Source organism: Leptodactylus fuscus, chromosome 6 (assembly GCF_031893055.1).
Source record: "Leptodactylus fuscus isolate aLepFus1 chromosome 6, aLepFus1.hap2, whole genome shotgun sequence".
NCBI classification, from domain to species: domain Eukaryota; kingdom Metazoa; phylum Chordata; class Amphibia; order Anura; family Leptodactylidae; genus Leptodactylus; species Leptodactylus fuscus.
Window position 1 is genome coordinate 130,085,043 of NC_134270.1, and position 13,509 is coordinate 130,098,551.

Below are 13,509 nucleotides of genomic sequence, written 5' to 3' on the forward strand. Positions count from 1 at the left end.
TTCACTTCTGAACTGCAAATGACGCCGAGAACTCGAGTAATTAGGAGCTATTTTTTTTCCAGTCAGTGTTTGTCACCGAAGCAGCACAGTCATGAACAAAGTACCGCAGACAACCAATTGTCTCAGCCTTATTTGTCAGTGACAACGTTTAATCCTATGAGCAGGGGTGAACCTAACCTCTCTGCTGCCGGATAAAAAGATACCCACCCAACTATTTTTGGGTACATGATGGGGCACCCCTAATTGGGACACGCTCCCCCATTGGCAGCCTGAGTCCATCACCTCAGGTTTCATCATGGAGAGTGTGCCCCTGCCGTCAACTTTGGCACACAGCCCATATTTTTGATCAACCCCATCAAATTTACTATAATTCATGTCAGAAAAACGTATGTTTAGCTATACCTGACATCTACACCAGTCCCCGAGTGACATAGCTTTCAATTCTGGAGAATGAGGACCTCCCAAGATGTGCTGAAGCCTCCTAATAATTCTGATACATCTTGCACCACCCTGGGAATGGATTAAGATAGGTATAGCGAATGATAGTCTTAATTAAATTCGCCAAATAATAGGCTATGTGAAAGCTGTACTTTTTGTCTCTAACTTGAAGGGCATGTTCACATGTCTCATTTTTCAGATGGATTTTGATGCATACTCTGTGGCAAAATCCACATAAAAACCCTTGTATTCCACTTTCCAGTGAATGGGGCCAATTCACATGGGGATCCAAGGCAACGCAAACCACAAATATTGCCAGGCCTGTATTTTTTACTCAGTGTCTATATAAGACCAACATATTCCACAGCACTGTACACAGAACCTCACGTTAGTCAGTGTTCCAGGAGGGATTCAGGCCCACACACTATGGCTAATTGTATAGGAAGCCATTTATCTATTACTTTCCTAGCGTGGGAGGAAATCAAAGCGAGCACAACCCACACAAGCATGAAGAGAACATACAAACACCATGCAGATGTTGTTTGTGGTCAGATACAAACCAAGGACCTGGGAAATGCCAAAAATGTGCTAACCACTGAGTTATCTTAGCACAGCCATCATTTACTACTGAGAATTTCCAATAAAATGGATGGCTTGACTCACAATGCGAGGAATGTATCAAGAATCCTGGTATCAAAAAGTCCCAAAAGTTGAAGTTTTGGCTTATCCTTTGTTCACATCTGCGTTGGTATTCCGTTCAGGGGAGTCCGCATGGGGACCCCCCCGAACGAAATACCAAACGCATTTGCAAGTGGTGTGTAGTGACAGCACACGGATCCCCATAGACTATATTGGGGTCCGTGTGCTTGCTGCGAGATCTCCGCAGGGAACATGCAGAGAGGAAAGTACTTCACAATCTACTTTCCTCTCCGCATGACTCGTGCGGGTAGCGCGCGGCAAGCACACGGACTCCGTTATAGTCTATGCGGTCCGTGTGCTTTTACTGCACAGCGCTTGCAAATACGTTTGGTAGTCCGTTTGGGGGGTCCCGCTGCGGACTCCCTGAACAGATTACCAAACACAGGTGTGAACAAGGGGTTACTTGTGCAAAAGTTTTGTGACGCTTTACATTTTTATGTTGCCACCATCACTTCTAAAAAGTGAAGTGTATGAGAAAGTGGACCTAGTAAATTGGGACAATTTAGGTATTAAAAACAAACAAACAAGGCAGAGCGAGTCTGCACAAATAGACTGACGGTAGGCCAAAAGCAGCTCATAAGTTCAGCTGACCATCAGCCAAAAATATTCTGCATGGCCAACGTTGCCAATGAACATTTGTAGTATTTTCATGGTGAATGGTTGGCCAAAATGGCCCCAAATTGACTATTTCCACTAACAAAAGTGTAATGTGCATGACCAGATTTTGATGTAAAGATGCAGCAAGTTTATCAAAAAAAATTTATAGTTGTTTTTAATTTATTTTTTAAGGCTGCAATTTTTTCCAGCCAAACACAGAAATGGATTTAAAAGAAATAGGAAGGATTTATATTTTCCATTCCTGTTGGATCCAATGTTGAATTTAGCTAAAAAAAAAAAACTGCAGCGGCATTTTTTCATAAAATGCTAATTATGAAACTAGTTATTACAAGACAGAACTGGAGAAATGGAATTTCATTACAATCGACTGTTACAACTTGGAAAGTTGTGAGACCACTTATGTGACACATTACAACACCCCCAGCAGTTGTGTAATTTGCCAAGTTGTATAGTCATGTATTGCTTTGGCTTGGTTGTATTGCGGTGTTCTGTAATACAGTGTCCATAGACTACTACGTCCCTCCAGTTCTATGCACAAGAATACAATTCAATTAATCCACTGTAATTCTCCCCTAGAAGTATCAATCCATAGCATTCACAGTGTCTAAGGCCCGTTTCACATCTGCGTTCGGTATTCCGTTCAGGGAGTCCACTTGGAGAACCCCTGAACGGAAACCTATATGAATTAAAAAGCGATAGGCGAAGAAACCACACGGACCCCATAGACTATAATGGGGTTCTTGTGGTTTCCGTACGAAACATGCAGAGAGAAAAGTTGTGCTTGCAGTACCTTGCAGACACTGAGCGGAAACCACAAGAACCCCATTATAGTCTATGGGGTCTGTGTGGTTTCTTAGCTAGTTGCTTTTTAATGGGTTCGGTATTCCCCAAGCAGACTCCTCGAACGGAATACCGAACATAGATGTGAACCAGTCCTAAGGCTCCAGACTTGTAGGGACTCTTCAAGCTGCCATAAAGCTCCATGCACATGTGACTTGTTTATTCAGTGGTCTAGGAAAGGAGGATGACAACTCCAAAGGTGAACAAAAGCCCCTGCAGAGGCAGCAATTGAATGTCTGTCCTTGGATTTACCAGAAATAGGTAACAAAGGACTGAAGAGAATTTCTAACACTGGTAATTTGGATTATTTTACTGAAAGCTATCTTTACAAATCCCCAACTAATAAAAGGCATTTCCTGCTACTTGAAGATCAGAAGAAGTGCAAGTATTAAGACTTAATCATACCAATTTAGAAAATTTTCAGGTCACCTTGGATACGGGAACAGAACGCATCCTAATGTCCTTGTCATTAGAATAATAAGCATTCAGTGATATGGCTTTGCTTTTACTGAGAACCTTCAATCTCTACTTGACACCTGGAACTCAATGCGAGCTTTAGAGACACTGAAGTCTTACTTACTGTCTTTAATCCTACAGGCATGGAAAGGGTTACAGCCCTGCAACATCTGCTTGCATCAGCTTTCAATGTTGTCAGCTAATCCCCATTGTACACTGCACATTAACTGCTTGCATGCTGGAGCCTATTGTAGTGATGTGAGCAATAAGAAGAACCGAAGAGGTGATTATAGCTCATCATTAGTCATCTAGTGTCTTTGTCTGACAAACGTGACATTTTACTAGTACATTCAGTGCAATACCTTTTATGTACTTGTATTCAATATTTCTACAGCGCTTTCTTTACCCAGCTTCATATAGTTCATATATCGTATTCTCATCAATTCTGTTTCCATGACATGATAAATGAGCAGAGCACTGGGGTAATATTTACAAGTACATACCATACCCATGGGCAAGTATAGTATGTGAAAGCCAATGGATCCTTCCCCTCCGCCTTCAAACATGCCACAGTCACACCCATACTCTCCAGCTAACTACCGCCCCATCTCACTGCTCCCGTACGCCTCAAAACTGCTTGAGCAACACGTCCAGTCAGAACTCTCCTCCTATCTCTCGTCCAACCTGCTCTTAGACAGACTACAGTCAGGCTTCAGACCCCAACACTCCACTGAAACTGCCCTAACAAAAGTCACTAATGACCTACTAACCACCAAAGCCAAGCGCCATTACTCTGTCCTCCTCCTCCTTGACCTCTCCTCTGCCTTTGACACAGTTGACCACTCCCTCCTGTTAGAAATTCTTTCATCCCTTGGTATCTCAGACCTGGCCCATTCCTGGATCTCCTCATACCTCACCGACCGCACATTCAGCGTCTCCCACTCACACACCACCTCCTCACCACACCCTCTCTCTGTAGGTGTCCCCCAAGGCTCCGTCCTAGGACCCCTCCTGTTCTCCATCTACACCAGGGGTAGGGAACCTTCGGCTCTCCAGCTGCTGTGAAACTACAACTCCCAATATGCTCCATTCACTTCCATGGGTGTTCCAAGAACAGCAGAGCAAGTATGCATGCTGGGAGTTGTAGTTTTGCAACAGCTGGAGAGCCGTACGTTCCCTACCCCTGATCTACACCCTCGGCCTGGGACAACTCATAGAATCTCATGGTTTCCAGTATCATTGCTATGCTGATGACACCCAAATATACATTTCTGGACCAGACATTACCTCCTTGCTGGCCAGAGTTCCAGATTGCTTAGCGGCCGTAGCCTCCTTCCTCTCCTCCCACTTTCTCAAACTCAATATGGAGAAAATAGAGTTCATCTTCACCCCACCCCGTATGGCCTCTCCACCGGACTCATCTATCAAAGTCAACGGAACCACACTTACCCCTGTCCCACGGGCCCGATGCCTTGGAGTAACACTGGACCCCGACCTATCCTTCAAGTCACACGTTCAAACCCTCAACACTTCCTGTCACCTCCAACTCAAGAACATCCATCGAATCAGCTCCTTCCTCACTCCTGAAACGACTAAGACGCTCGTCCAGGCCCTCATGCCTAGATTACTGCAACACCCTTCTCCATGGACTTCCAGCTAACACCCTCGCCCCCCTCCAGTCCACCTTAAACTGCGCTGCACTCTTAATCCACCTCTCCCCCCGATCTTCAGCTGCTCCCCTCTGCCAGTCCCTCCACTGGCTACCCTTAGCACAACTGGACACATAGGGATAGGATTACAGGAGGGAGGGGGGAAGAGGCTTATTACTATATAAATATAAAAACAAATAATCAATTCCCAGTTCCCAGGTTCTTTATCTTTATGGCTGTCTTAGTTCAGTGATTTGTATAAAATGACATGAACCCACGTGATGTATTCATTCCATTATCCAGAGTCTTAAATAGGGTCATGCCATAAAGATAAAGAACCTGGGAACTGGGAATTGATTATTTGTTTTTATATTTATATAGTAATAAGCCTCTTCCCCCCCTCCCTCCTGTAATCATATCCCTATGTGTCCAGTTGTGCATAAATATGCAGCCTGCAGAAAGTGTTTTTAGATATTTCTGAAGAAGAAGCCCAGAGTAAGCTTCAAAACGTCATATCCTGTCATCATTATGAGTTAGCCATTAAAAAAGGTATCAACTACTGAAGACTTGCAAGTTTTTTGTTTTTTTATATTTCATAAACATAAGCTAAGAATATATACTGTATATAAAGTACAAGCCGCCTGGTTTTAGCAGGCAATCAGATCACATCCTTTATTCCAAAATTCTGTTGACATCTGACACTCTGCGGTATTTTTTGCATGATGGACACCAGTGGTACCAGTAACTTATGGAGTTCATCAAGTTTCCCCAAGGTGTCTGTCATTTTGATGGAAAAAAATACGGCTGCATTCACTTCCTTACTTCTCTCCTAAAAAAAAACCAATGGAATCTTATGGCAGATGTGAACAGAGCCAAACCTGCACTACAGAAATAAAAGCTGGAACCTGATTGAAGATCTATATTTGTCTGGGTTACAAGTTATATGTGAGGCTCTTTTTGTTTGGTGGAGAATGTCACCTTGTAGACACCAACACACTTGACAGGCACTACATCTAGTTATAGTACAATACATAAACATGAAGTCAGTGAACTGCCTCTGCCACAACCACTATGCTCCATAAACACGAGATGGAAGCCTGCTGTCAGATGGAAACAGTAACATGGCAAGGCTGAAAATAAGATACAAATCCAACTAGTTCAACATTGTCTTCTCTAGTGTTGGCAAAGACGAAGACAAAGAAAGCAAAACAAACTATGAAGGAGCCGCCATTCACTTCACTACAAGGGAAAAGAAACGGATCTGACTTATACCTGATATCTACACCAGTCCCTGGCTGGCACCGATTTCAATTCTTGTGCATGGGAGCCAGAACTATAAATTATGTTCACATGAAGGAATTTGGCGCTAAATTTGAAGCAGATTGCGTCTCAAAATCAGCTTCAAAATCTGAATATAGAAAAATAATTGCAAGAAAAAATGTCATTAAAAAATGTAAAGTAATATAGGCTTTTTTTTTTTAGGAAAGCAAAAACTGTGTGATGGTAACCTCCATAAGTCCCCCACAACAGCAGTACAATATTATATGACTGCAAAGGGTAAATTGCATAAAATGAAATTACTCTGACCACTGGCCAAATAATCCATCACAGCAGATTTTGCATACTTTCACATCCTCTTCTCATTTTTTGTAAGCATCTTTCTCTATATAAAACTATGTCAAGTGCATTGGAGTGGAGAGAAATGGAGTTTAGAGCTTATTGTTGTCTCCTATAAAAGCTAAGCTTGTACTTTCAATATCCATTAAAAATACTTGTCACATATACAAACTGAACGAAGCGCAAAGGTTCTCTTCTCTGTGTGATCCTAATAGTGACATGGACCAAATATAAATCCAACATATAATCCAACAACCATAACATATTTCTACCATCTCTGTATCCACAGTATCATCCAATGTCAAAGGAAAAGGTGTTATTAGGTCCCTACTAGGGTTGAGCGATCGTGTTTGGAAAAAATCAGATTCCGATCGGCGATCGAGAAAATTTCACAATCGCGATCGGAATTCCGAACACGATCTTTTAAGGTGGGATCAAGATCGGTAGTATTTCCCACAATGCCTTCACACTGAGTATATAGTGTATACTCAGTGTGAAGGCTCTGCTGCGGTTCCATAGGAATGAATGGAAGCAGCCGGCACACAGCCTTAACCCCTTGCGCGCCGACTGCCTCCATTCATTCTAATGGGAGACTAAAGTAACATCTCTAGTAACTACTTACCTCCAGAGATGGCTGCTCCGCTGCTCTTCGCCTTGCTGCCGCTCCAGCTGCAGTCTTCTTCGCCTCGCTGCCCCCTCCCTGCCAGGTTAGGAGAGTGTGGGCGGGTTAGGAGAGTGTGGGCGGGTACAGTGCGGGGAGACGTGACGTGACTTACATCTCTGGAGGTAAGTGGACACCAGGGGGGACTAAGTAGCCAGAGGATTAAAAAAAAATCCTCTGGCTACTTTGTGATTCACTACACAGCGTGGATTCTAACAATTCTTAGATTCCATGCTGTATAGTGAATAGGATTGCTTTTAAAATCCGATCTCCGATTAATAAAAAAAATCCCATTGACTTGCATTGGGATTGGAATTGGGATCGAGATCGGGTTCAAATGAAAAATGATCGGAAATCGGATTTTAAAATCGATCCTGAAAAGTCAGGATTGGCTCAACCCCAGTCCCTACCCAATACTGTAGTATGGCTACCATAAGAATTGAGGAGTTGGACACTTTTAGACCAGTATTGACAGACAAATTTTATTCTTTCTATAATAATAAATATGTACAATTTTCCAATATACTTTCTGTATCAATTCCTCACGGTTTTCTAGAATTCTACTTGCTTTCATTCACTCTGTGGATAAAAAACAGTCCATGGTCATGTGATTTATACAGTCCATGGTCATGTGATGAGTACACAGGTGCACAGCTCACTAGTCAAAACACAGTAATCAGACATCTGCCTGGTAACGAACTGTAGGCCTCTGTGTATGTCACATGACTATGGACAGTATATCACATGACCATGGACTGATTTTTATCCACTGGGAGTAAGCAGAATGAATGACAGCAAGCAGAGATCTAGAACACTGTGAGGAATTGATACAGAAAATAGATTGGAAAATTGTATATTTTTTATTATAGAAACAACAACATTGATATCTCAAAATTGGTCTGAAAGCAGCCAACCCTCTTAAGGCCAGAGCCATATGGGTCTAGTTGCTATCCCACTTTAGACAAAGGCGAAGCAAAACTATAAAACAAAAAATAAAAACAGCTTTCAGCCACATTTCCCATGAGCCTGGCTTTCAACCTTTGCTTTGCTTTCAACCGTCAATCAAGGGTCAAAAACCATGACTGAACCCGCAGCAATAATTGACAAGTTTCAGATTCAAAACCTGAAGCACAAGACACTTTGAACTGTATGTTTACTTTATATAGGGCTGGGTAATTATTATCTAAATCAAAATTGCGATTAATTGGGCCACTGTGACTTACAATTGGGCCTCAGCGTCCACACAACGTGGCCCAGCAGTTCCTGACAACCGATGACAGCATGGAGTCACGCCGAAGCCCAGGAGATGTGAGTAACAGAGTTTGTTATGTTTGATCACCTTCCCTGGGCCCTTGCGAATTATATTATAGCTAATTATATTAATTAAGACATCAGTGGTCTGAACAAAAATGCAAAGATTGTAATAACCGACAAAATCAAGTTGGTTATCCTGGTTGATGTTCTGTTTTGGTTATTTTTGGCTAATCGCCCAGACCTAACTATGCATGACATTAGGTTAGCTGCTGTCAATTCCATCACAGTTAATCTGTTATTAATTCTCCACGTGTCCCCAGTTTAAAGGAGTTTTCCCACAAACAAACCATATATAATATTTGTAGACAAAAGATAAAATTTTTTGTAAATAGAAATAAACAAAAATCTTTCAGTTTTAAGGATTTTCTTTATCCATTTTAGTGGTGTCAGGCTTTTGTCTTGATATGTTTCCAATGGATATGATCATTAGTGTAGGAATCCTCAGTGACTTGGTTCTTTCAGAAATCCAACATGATTTCCTTATTGTGGCTGGGTTATCTTCTACTGTAGGAACACAAAAGCAGGCAAGGACACTCACGAGAAGATAAGCTGGCCACAATAAGGAAATCATGACTGGGATTCTGACAAGTGCTACACCATAGAAAGTTTCTGCATTTGTGGTCATATCCATTGGCCGCCATCAATAAACAGACTGTCACCACTAAGGCTGTTAAAGAACATCTTTAAAACTCTGCACACCTTCTCTTCTTATGTAGTTTATAAGCATAGCTTCTGTTATGTATCCCGTGGCAGGTTCCTTGCTGTAGGGAGCACCCTGCTGTTCATCTTCCATATGACAGTAACATGTAATGTGCTTTACACCACGTACAGTAAATCACAATGTAACACTTGTCTCATACTGCCCTACCTGGTTCTAGCAGGGACAGCAACTCATTGTCATTGCAATCTTCCCAAAAATATTGATAACCAAAGTTGAAACAGTCTAAAGGGTGTTCAGGCCATCAGTACAAATAGACTGAGTAAAGGTCATTAAACCAAAGGTTTTCCTAGACAAAATATACAATGGTGTTCAAAACATACAAGTTCGTGCATATCCGACACTTTGTTAGCCATGAATGCCTAGAAGAATACACAACACCTTCTGCTGTATCCTTAGTGAAGGAGGCAGGAAAATCATTTACTCAAATTTGCAGCATGCTCATTATGTTGCAGAAATTTGCCCCTTCAATGTATATGTGTGATCTCTATCTACATGTGACCTTAACCTTAAAGGGGTTGTCCCATGAAAAGTATCCTCTCTATACTGCTAGTGTATGTGGATTTAAGCCTTTTCCTAAATACATTGCTTTATCAAAACTGTTTTGTTTGGCCACAATCTTAATTTATTCACTTCATTGTTTACACTCAGTTTATATGGCCACAGGGCTTATCTGCTCATTTCCTAAGTGTCTAGATCCCTGCTCTGGGAGGGGGGGGGGGGGGGGAGGAGGGGCTGAGTGTTCGCAGCAGCCTTAAGCTTTTTATGTCTGACAAGTAATGGAGCTCCTCAGATAGCGGAGGGGGGAGGTGAGAGCTCCGGCATTTCTGATTCTGGTTTAATTGACTTTGTCTGATAAGGGCTTAGATAGGGAGTCCGGTACCTCTGTATGTAATGCAAACTGACTCAAATCCAGCTCTGCTACATCAGCTTCATACTGTGGTAATGCATTTACATCCAATCCCTCATTACTGACTGCAAACATAGCAGATAGCAGAGCAAGTGAAACCCCGCCCACCAATGTGCCGAGAAAACCAGGAAGTGAACAGAGCACAGAGTCGGCAAGTTGGTGAACAAAGGTTATGGGAATATCCCTTTAAAGGGGTTATCAAGGAATTGGAGCAACCCATCGGAAATCGGATTTTAAAATCGATCCTGAAATCTCAGATCGGCTCAACCCTACTCAGCAGTCATTGGAGAGGAACCAGTGATGTCACTCACATACATCAGTGGTTGTTTACCTGATTGGTCTCAGTAGTCAAGTGAGGTGCAGGATTTCCGGCAATACAACATCAGCGTGAGTATGAACAGACATTGTTCCAATTTCTGGATAATCCCTTAAAAGGGAGTTTGTTAGGTCTAAAATTCCTCCAACATCAATAGTACTGTGTAGGGGCCTTTAATAGGTGCAGAGACACACAATTGTGGCCACAAACCAGTGAAGCAATGGAGAGATCATCAACTTTTTATAGATATGCAAATCCATCTGCAAGTGCACTAGAGAAGGAGCTGATGTGCCAGATTTACCTACAGACAGCTTCAAGTACTTCAACTCTGCTCTGTCCAAAAAAAACAGCATTCCAAGAAAAACACTTGCTACCCACTGTAAAATTTGGTGGAGGTTCCATCATGCTTTGGGGCTGTGTGGCCAATGCCGGCATCGGGAATCTTGTTAAAGTTGAGGGTCGCATGGATTCCACTCAGTATCAGCAGATTCTTGAGAATAATGTTCAAGAATCAGTGACGAAGTTGAAGTTACGCCGGGGATGGATATTTCAGCAAGACAATGATCCAAAACACCGCCCCAAATCGACTCCAGCATTCATGCAGAGGAACAATTACAATGTTCTGGAATGGCCATCCCAGTCCCCAGACCTGAATATCATTGAACATCTGTGGGATGATTTGAAGCGGGCTGTCCATGCTCGGCAACCATCAAACTTAACTGAACTGGAATTGTTTTGTAAAGAGGAATGGTCCAAAATACCTTCATCCAGGATCCAGGAACTGATTAAAAGTTACAGGAAGCGACTAGAGGCAAAAGGAGGATCTACTAAATATTAATGTCACTTTTCTGTTGAGGTGCCCATACTTTTGCACCGGTCAAATTTTGGTTTAATGCATATTGCACATTTTCTGTTAGTACAATAAACCTCATTTCAATTCTGAAATATTACTGTGTCCATCAGTTATTAGATATATCCAACTGAAATGGCTGTTGCAAATACCAAAATATTTATCACTAAAAATGATTAAGATTAATAGGGGAGCCCAAACTTTTTCATAGGACTGTATATGTATAGCATTCCTCCAATTTCCTCCCTCTATATAGACATACTGATAGAGAATTTAGATTGTGAGCCCTCCTTGGGACAGCGTTGACAATATCTGTGAAGTGCTGCGGCATATGATGGCACTATGTAAGTAACATAAACAAATAGTGGCTGTTGGTGAAATATGGTGAAATGTGCCTTTCCCTGCCAGGAGTTAGAAGAGCCAGTCCTGGCATTTCCATTCAAATAGGATTGTTCTCATGAGGCAGAACCCTTGAGGAAATGTTTAAGAAAAAGGTAATGATTATAGCAAGAAAACACATTACTGTAATAATTTCACATAGCAATAATACAGGAACTCTGCAGCAGTACCTGCACGCCCTATGGTTCTACTAAAATGCTCTTAGACGTTGTTTCATATTGGTACAAACAAGTAATAGTTTTCTAAAATGCAGCATTAGTTTTAAAGGTATCAGCCTTAATTTTTTTTATATTAGGGCCTATCCTTACAAAAGGCCATACATATCCAATTGGTGGAGGAGTGGGGTGGTGAGGGGTGAGAGTCAGCCCCATCATGGATCAGCTGTATGATTCCAACTTGCATACTATACACATCACGCAGCCAGAAGAAAATTCTTCGGTGACCCCTTTAATGGCATGTTCACACCTGAGGCATTCTTTTGCATCAAGTGCTCTTCAAAAACCTGTCCTATTTAACCAGTAGCTGGTTCCAGTGGCTGAGGTTTGGGTTTTTGCAGTGTATCGGCATCCTGTAGCGCCATACTTCTCCTAATTGTGTCCTAATGAATGGGCCTAATCAGGAGTGTGTCTTGAGCTGCGGACACCGTGGCTAACTCAGCCGTGGAATCCACGGGACAATAGGGCATGTCACTTCTTTTTCCCACTAGCTGAAAAAAATCACTAGTGGGGAAAAAAAGTGAGGGACTCTCATTGAAATGAATGGGAAGCCTTTTTGCAGGCGGATTCCGCGTCAAAATCCGCCTGCAAAAAACTCAGTTTGAACATACCCTAACAATGTAAAGATCAAATACAAAACAAGTAGACATCAAAACAGGAGAAGGCTGAGAAGAGAAGACTGAGAGTAGGCTTGAAGATGTAACCGGTAGGTAGAGAGGAAAAGAAAGAAAAGGGGAGAAAAAAGATCTGATTTAGGCACTGAAATCCAGCCAGGGTTGCCATGTTTGCTTGAATTTGTTGTGTTTTCTATTTTGCCAACTTGAAAGTTCTTTGAAACAGGAGACTTGAGACACTTTGGCAATCCACGACTGTTTGGTAGGAGCATCTGTCTGGAGCCAGAGTTGGGGAATGAGAATTTTGGCTGCAGATAGTAAGTGATTAAGTTTGCTTTGGAGGGCTTGTAATGAGGCGATGGCAAAGATTAGCAAACTATTTCCAGAGTGCTAGAGAAGGGTGTTATTGTGATCTTTTGAATGGTATCTTTAACGTCTTTCCAAAAAGTCTGGATGATGGGACAGGACCACTGCATGTGCGATAGAGTTCCTTCATGGGACTTGCAACGCCAGCAGGAGTTGGAAGAAGATAGTGAATGATGGAAGCGCCATGACGGGGAGCGATACCACCTAATTCATTTGTATTGGTTTTGAGGCTTGGGTTTTTGATGTGGGTTTGCACGCATATGAAGACATAAGGCTAATAAGGACATGCACTGCGGTTTCTTCAGTCAGTCTGTGGTGGAAACTGTGGCAACATTGAGCAGGACATTCATTTTTCAGCATGCTATAAATTTTTTTTTTTTTTTTTAAAAAGTCTAAAAAGATAAAATTGGTAAGTCTACCATTAGCCACTCCTCTTCTGTAAGTTACTAATTTAAATAAAGTTGCGGCTCTTTGAAAAGATTTCTTGCACTATTTTGCAGAAGTAATTAATGAGAAAAGTTTGTAAAGTTTAATAAACGACCTAGGGCATTACAAAGGAACGTGGCTCTTAAAGGGTTAACCAAACCCATAACCAAAGCTGACAAATCGCTCACAAGCCGCTGCGCACTCGCGTTACTCAAATTCAAGCTCAATCACTAGACTTCCTCTACTAAAAACTACATCTCCCATCATTCGCTCCGGTTCCATTTCCGCATTCCACCACTCCCATTACATCACTTCCGGCGCCAATGGCGTGACTTTGACAAGCTGACGTTGCGATTGGCTGATGTTGCTGTCAGTTTACCGAACACACTAATCAGAGCGGATG